Source organism: Rhipicephalus microplus, chromosome 2 (genome assembly GCF_043290135.1).
Source record: "Rhipicephalus microplus isolate Deutch F79 chromosome 2, USDA_Rmic, whole genome shotgun sequence".
Taxonomy (NCBI): Eukaryota; Metazoa; Arthropoda; class Arachnida; order Ixodida; family Ixodidae; genus Rhipicephalus; species Rhipicephalus microplus.
The window spans coordinates 92,545,063-92,553,044 of NC_134701.1; positions in this window are offsets into that span (position 1 = coordinate 92,545,063).

The window sequence follows — 7,982 nt, forward strand, 5'->3', positions numbered from 1 at the left end:
GCGAGCCAGTCGCCGAGTTCATTGCTTCTCTTCGAATGCTCGCCGCGTCGTGCGGCTTCGGCGTGCTCGAGGACGATATGATCCGCCATCAGCTTTTCACCGGGGTAGCCTCTCAAAACGTCCGCTGCCGCATGCTTCAAAAAGGCTCCTCGATTTCATTATCCGAAGCCCTCTCAATTGCGCGAGAGGACGAACTTATTCGCTCCCAGTTGGAGCAATTTGCTCCGCATTCAGTGCAGCAACTTTCTGCTGCGGGGGGCCACGGCGGCGGCTCTTTGTTTCACGGGACGCGTCAACATGATGGCCCTTCATCTTCGTCTCGGCGCGGCGGCCAACATGGACGCCCGCCTGCACAGTCCTTCCGTGCTGGCCAACATGGCGGCCTTTCTGCGTCGCGGGGGTGAGGAAGCCGGCAATATGGCGACCCCATTCCGCCAAATTCTGGTTTTCAGGAACAGCACCGAGCTCCTAACTCGCGTTCGCAATTTTTTTTCTCCAAGAGCAACCGCGCATTGCTTTCGTTGCGGATCGGCTCGGCATTTAGCCAAATTTGCGCAGTGTCCTGCGAGAAACCGCACTTGTCTTGCGTGCGGAAAAATCGGACATTTTGAGTTCGTATGCCATTCCCGTCCAGCAAATCTTCCTGAACTATTTTCTTCGTCCGCTCTATTGAGCACTGCACAGACCAATACGGTCACTGTTTTCAATGTGGATGGCCTTCACACTACGTCCGAGCCCAGCATCGTAGCTTCAGTGGGCCATGTGCCCTTGTCATTTCTCGTGGACACTGGTGCCTCAGTCTCTTTAATCAGTGCCGCTGACATTCATAGTCATTTTTCCAACATTCGGCTTTTGCCTTCACGCGTCGTTCTACAAACATATTCCAAGGATACGATTGATAATTTAGGTCATTTTACAGCTCAGTTCTCCTATCGCAGTCGCACTGCTTCCATTACTTTTTATGTAACTGCCAATGGAAGCTCGCTTTTGGGACGTGATTCCATCAGGTCTTTGTCCATCAACATCGTCGGTGCGTCTATGACGTGTGCTCAATTCGAAGTCCAAGATGATCTTCCGGCCAACGCGCCTTCTGAATTTCACCACCTGTTCACCCGTGAACTGGGTTGTGTGCGTGGTTTTGTGCATAAAATAATGCGTCGACCAGGTGTGTGCCCTGTGCGTGCCAAGCTGCGCCGCATTCCTCTTCTTCTCCGTGAGCAAGTCTCTGCAGAACTGTCTCGCCTTCAAGCCAGCGGAATCATCAAGCCTGTCTCTGCTTCCGACTGGGTTTCTCCACTGATCGTCGTCAAGAAAAACGATGGATCCCTTCGACTGTGCGTCGACTTACGAGAACCGAACAAGGCGATCATCGTGGACGGTTTTCCATTTCCTCACATTGAAGAACTCCTTCATCAGCTCACCGGAGCGGTATGTTTCTCCAAGCTGGACCTCACGTCCGCTTATCACCAAGTAGAACTTTCTGAGTGCAGTAGAGACTTAACCACATTTGTATCGCACGAAGGCTTGTTTCGGTTTCGCCGCGTGTCTTTCGGGCTTGCATCTGCCCCTGCAGTGTTTCAGAAAATGATGTCAATTATTCTTAAGGGTTGTAAAGGCGCTCTTTGTTACTTGGGTGAAATTTTCGTGTGGGGACGTACTCGCGAAGAGCACGATGCTAACTTGCATACTGTTCTCCACCGCATCGGTGAATGTGGTATGAAAGTTAATAACAAATGCATTTTTTTCTGTGAGTGAGTTAAAATTTCTAGGACATAATGTCAGTTCCCGCTGCTTGACACCTGTTGAATCTAAAGTTCAGGCCATTGTCAATGCCCCACGGCCTACTGATGGCAAAACCTTGCAATCTTTTTTAGGTCTTGTTGGTTATTATGCCAAGTTTGTCCCTCACTATGCTAATGTTGTTGAACCACAGCGTACTCTACTTCGACAAGCACAGCTTTTTAACTGGTCAGCTGAAGCTGAGCAGAGCTTCATTCGAGTTAAGTCAATACTGGCCTCAAAGCCAGCTGTTAGTATTTTCAATGAGAAGCTTCCCATTGTCATCAGGACAGATGCGTCCGATGTTGGACTGGGAGCAGTGTTTCAACAACTCAGAGGTGATCAGCTGATCACTATCACTTTTGCATCTCGTACATTGACCCCTGATGAACGCAGATATTCAGTAGGAAAGACACGCGTGAAGCTCTCGCGTGTCTTTTTGCCTGTGAGAAATGGCATGTTTACTTGTGGGGCCGGCACTTCACATTACGTACAGATCACCGAGCACTAGTTGCTCTTCTTTCTGCAGGATCCGAAGGCCACCGCCCCATTCGCATTTCCCGTTGGTTTGCAAAACTCATGTATTATAATTTCAGTGTTCATTATTGTAAAGGTTCTAATAACGTGGTTGCTGAAGCACTGTCGCGCCTTCATCTTCGGATACCGATTACTGAAGAGCGGGATGAGGAAGTTGTTTCATTAGTTACTTCCTGCATTACTAAAGCTGAGCTTCACGCAGCTACAGCTGCAGATTCCACTTTGTCTCAAGTTCTCAAATATTTACGTGAAGGATGGTCTTCCAAATGTGCTCTTGCTTCTGAATTCTTGCCTTACTTCGCAGTCCGGCAGGAACTGTCTTGTGTCGAGGACTTGCTTTTCCGCGATGATCGCGTGATTCCCCCTGCTTCTTTTCGTAACAAGCTAATACAGCTTGCCCATGAGGCCTTTTTAGGCATTGTCCACACCAAACAGAATCTCTGAGACAGGTACTGGTGGCCAGCATTAGACAAGCAGGTCGAGCATGCAGTTTACAACTGCCATTTATGTCAGGCAGCTGACAAGTCTTCCCAACCTGCATTTTCTCCGTTGCAGCCAGTCCAGTGGCCTGATCGGCCTTGGCAGAAACTCGGCATGGACATCACCGGTCCTTTGCATAATGTTCCGCAAAATGCCCCGTTCATCGTTTCTCTCATCGACTATCATTTCAAATGGCCAGAGCTTTGTTTCACACATACGGTTACTTCTGAGGTCATCATTGAGTTTCTGTCTTCGATCTTCAGCCGGGAAGGTTTTCCTGATGCCATAGTTACGGACAATGGTCCACAGTTTCAGTCCCAACATTTCGAGGCTTTTCTTTCACAACGAGGAATTCAGCACTTGAGGTCATCAGTTTTCTATCCCTAATCAAATGGGCAAATTGAGCGCTTTAATTGCGTTCTGAAGGAACATATCCAGATCGCCCAATTAGAGCACCATCCCCTCAAGCAAGTCTTGACTGAATGTTTAGCTTCGTACAGGTTCACATCACAAGGCACCACTGGAGTGTCTCCTGCTCAACTTCGTCATGGTAGGCAACCGCGAGTTGCTCTCGACATAGGCTCTTTGCCTCGTAACATAGCAGTGTCTTCTCCTGATCAAATCCGTACCAGGGTTTTTTCTCATCAACAAGCAATGAAAAAGTATGTCGACAACCGTCGAGGTGCAAAGCAGTCCAAAGTTCGCACTGGAGATCTAGTCAAACTTCGTGTGCCAGGCAAGCGCCTCAAGTATCAAGGTCCTTACAAAGTCTTGGGCCAGGTTAGCCCCACTTCTTTTCGCTTAAGTGTTGGTAACATCAGGAATGCTTCGCGCCTTCTTATTTTTCATACAGATTCGCCTTCAACACCTAAAAGTCTTCCCCATCACGTTACGTCCACGCCTTTCAACTATGCATCAGACTGTTACATGTGGCCTCCATGTACAGGCATTTCTTCTTCAAGGGGGGAGGAGTTACCAGTCGGTGTCGCTGGTTCAAGTACACCAAGTCTTACGGTTCACTTCGAACCTTCAAATACGGCTGAGACCGTTGAACCGGACTCCGGTTCACAAAGTTCTTTCGAAGCTCATGCTGCGAGCTCTGATGAGACTGCGAATTTTAACGCTCATTTAGAGCCTTCACAATCTTCTACAGCTCTTGATGTGTTACATCAGAGCACAAGTGACCAAGGTGCGGAGACACCTGATTCTACACCCAAAAGGGCCCGCCCTAAGCGGAAGCGGCAGAAGCCGCGTCGGTTCGAAGACTACGTGATGTAGAACTCTTGTTCATTACTGTTTGTGAACATTATTGTTCTGTGAAAAGGCCCAATGCATCCAAATCAATATTGTACTGAGTTGTGTACATTTTTTCAGTGCATTTTCAGGACTTCCACCGTACATTTTTTCAGCGCATTTTCAGGACTCATAATGTGTGAGTTTGGTGTGCCGTGCTCTGAATTTTCATGGGTTCTAACGTACATACCTTGTATAATACGTTGGTACCGATCATGTATAAATATAAACAGTGTATAGCTGAACTTCTTTCGATGAGGGCATCATTGTTGTGTTCTGGGTTGTCGGTTTCTGTTTCGGAATGACATGTGAAGATGCCAGGGGGCGCCACTCTGGCATCCACGATTTCAAGGCGACTGTAAAATAAAAGGAGTGTGCGTTGGGCAACCATGGAGTGCGGTTGTTGTTCTTCTCTTCGGCGCTTCACGCCCACCCGCGTGTTCGGGCTGGTCAGCGTCCCCGCCGGCCGCGTTCGTCTCCGTCGGCCGTCTTCTTCTTCTGCTTCGTCGGGACCAGCCAGCCTCCAACACAGCAGGTGGCGTTCCGGAACCCGTCATCCCTGTCACGCATGCCACTGTAGCAGGAGCCGCACCCGTTGTCGGTAGCTTCGCACAGATACCTCCGCTCCTGGACCTCGATCCCCAGGGAACACGCAGGAGGAGCACCACGGACACTGAAGCTCCGGCGTGTCCCCAGCTGGAGCCGCCATCAGGACCACCAGGCGAGCACCAGGTCCTCTGTACGCACTGCCACGAAACCACTAAAGACATCACCCTGGTCCGGCGTGTCCTACGGCTAGGCCCTTGTTCTTGTTCTTGTTCACCTTTTGATCGTGGCGCACACCCGCTATGGGCATTAGTCAAGAATCAAGTGGATTTAAAAATTATTGTTCAGATTTATACGAATGGAGATATGATATAAAGATTACAGATAACACAGGAAAGTATGGTGCTTGATCTAATACATGCAGTTATTTAAATAAAGAAATGCATTTATTCTTATAATTGAGCAATAATCTCCTGATCGGCTTTCAGCACGTTCCCCACGCGCCTATGTTCTTTTTCCTTCTTGTGCCACCGCCGCACGTCCTACCTGTCACCAGCTGTCGCTGGCTTGGCTTCTTGTTACCGTCCTTCTCTTCCTCGGGCGCCCGCGCTAAAATTTCGAAATTACACCAAAGTACACACGCACGCGATTTTACGCCACAGAAAGTTCGTTCATGCATTGCAGATTGGATAGATAGATAGATAGATAGATAGATAGATAGATAGATAGATAGATAGATAGATAGATAGATAGATAGATAGATAGATAGATAGATAGATAGATAGATAGATACGGTCAATGTCACCGAGGTTTGCCAAGAATCGCTTCGCATTTAAAAATCCGCAGATCCCACCTAGCTTGGGAATTTGTGTTATGCGAAGCATGCGGAGGGAAGATGACCGTGTTGTAGTTTTTTTATTGAGCCAAACACTACAAAGTGCACTGAATATAAGCACCACTGCACACACCAACATACGGTAAACAGCCGCATATGTTTTATATAACCAATTGTTTACAGTTGCGTAACGGTGCCAACAGCAAGACGGATATTGGAAATGTCAGAAAGCATAAGCAGATATCAAGCGCTGGGGCTCGCGAAGGTGGTCGCCCTAGACAATGCTATATAAGTCATCTTAACAGGGTACGCTTCACTACAATTGTCCTTTACACACTAAATGGTTATATTGAATCAGTAAATGTGTAATGTTTATAAAACTGGTTAGCCAGCACTACCATTACAATTGACGTTTCATCAACATTAGGGTCATTTGAAGGAAATAGTTTCGAAACCTGGCGTGGCTCTTTGATAGAAAACGTTGAAGTGCTTGCATTATATATATGTATATATTTATATACATATATTTATATATATATATATATATATATATATATATATATATATTTATATATATAAATATATATTATGAAGTCTTGGTTTGGAAGACCTTTATTAGGCCCGAAGAACCGGCAGCCGACAGCTGAGATGAACGGACCAAGATGATGATGCTACGTGACAACGATGAGAATGCATGAGCAACACATGATAACGATGATAATGTACAGATGAAGAGGATTGGTATACTAAATGCCCACACTAATCTCCCCCACGTGAAAGCGGCCAGCCTCTCCCTCACGTGAAAGCGGCCGCGGCAAGTCAAGGGGACAAAGAACGTCGCATGAAGGGCTTCATACGGGAGACATGGACGACCTCAGTAGTTCGATAACGGCGATCAGCTGGGGCTACAAGTGGCGTCACGCGATAATTCACTGGTGAAGTTTCTTCAAGAACTGTGTACGGTCCGATAAACCGTGACTGGAATTTGTCGCACAAACCAGGTGTGCGAATAGGCGTCAAAAGAAGCACTTCGTCTCCAGGTTGAAAGGATACAGCACGATGGGATTCATCATAAACCAGCTTTCTGTCTTGCTGTCGGGCTTCAGTGTTTATACGAGCACGTTGGCGGCTCTCTGCGAGCCGTAAAACGTATTCCTCTGAAGAGGATGGAGATGAATCCACATGGCAGGTAAAGAAAGAGACGTCCAGGAGAGAAGTAGGGGAGCGTCCATAAACTAGGTAAAATGGTGAGTAGCCGGTTGTCCGCTGAATAGCCGTATTGTAGGTGAAAGTGACGAATGGTAGGACTACATCCCAGTTCTTGTGGTCTGGTTGAATGTAGGCGGCGATCATGTCAGAAAGAGTGCGGTGGAATCGCTCAGTGAGGCCGTTAGTTTGGGGATGATAACTAGAGGCAGTCTTGTGAGTTGTGCCAGAAGCGCGAAGAAGTTCGTTCACTAGTTGTGAAAGGAAGGCCCTTCCACGGTCACTGAGCAATACACGTGGAGCACCATGACGCAGTATAATGGCTCGGAGGATGAAATCGGCAATTTCAGAAGCTGAACCGGTAGTGACGGATGCCGTCTCGGCGTAGCGCGTCAAATGGTCAACGGCTGTTACTATCCATCGGTTTCCAGCAGCACTGACTGGAAGGGGGCCTTAAAGATCGATGCCTACAACTTCAAATGGTGTGGCTGGGCACGGAAGAGGCTGTAGTGTACCGGCTGGAGCAGATGTGGGTAGTTTTCTAGATTGACAGGTAGTGCAGGACCCAACGTACCGAGCTACACTAGTGGTAATACCTGGCCAATAAAACCGACTTCGAAGGTGATCGTAGGTTTTGTGGTAACCAAGGTGACCTGCCGTCGGATGGTCATGAAGTGCTCTGAGGACTTCGGACCGAAGCGATCGGGGTAGAACGGGAACCCAGCGCTGACCGTCAGGATGGTAAATTTTGCGGTACAGCACCGAGTTGTCCAGCTTAAACTGCGAGAGTTGGCGACGGAGCCTCGCATTAGGTGGACGGGAACTGCCAGTGAGGTAGCCTATAATACGTCAACAGTATGGGTCAGCCTTCTGTCGAGAAGAAAAATCGTGCGGGTCGTCCGAAGGCAGCTGGTCCATAGAGGCGAGAGAGGCAACCGCCGTAGACGTGGTCTCCGAGGGCGTGTTGTGCAAAGTGATTGCGGAAACGCTGAGGGGAGCCGCTGGTAGTGGGCAGCGAGAGAGAGCATCGGTGTCGCTATGCTTTCTGCCACACTTGTATACGATGTCAAAATCATACTCTTGTAGGCGTAGAATCCAGTGGCCGAGGCGTCCCGACAAGTTCTTGAGTGTCGAAAGCCAACATAAAGCATGGTGGTCGGTCACGATGGTGAAATGGCGGCCATGAAGATAGGGACGAAATTTCTGCACTGACCAAACGATGGCGAGGCACTCCTTCTCGGTGATCGTGTAGTTCCTTTCGGCTGCGGAGAGGACGCGGCTGGCGTACGCAACGACTCGCTCTCGC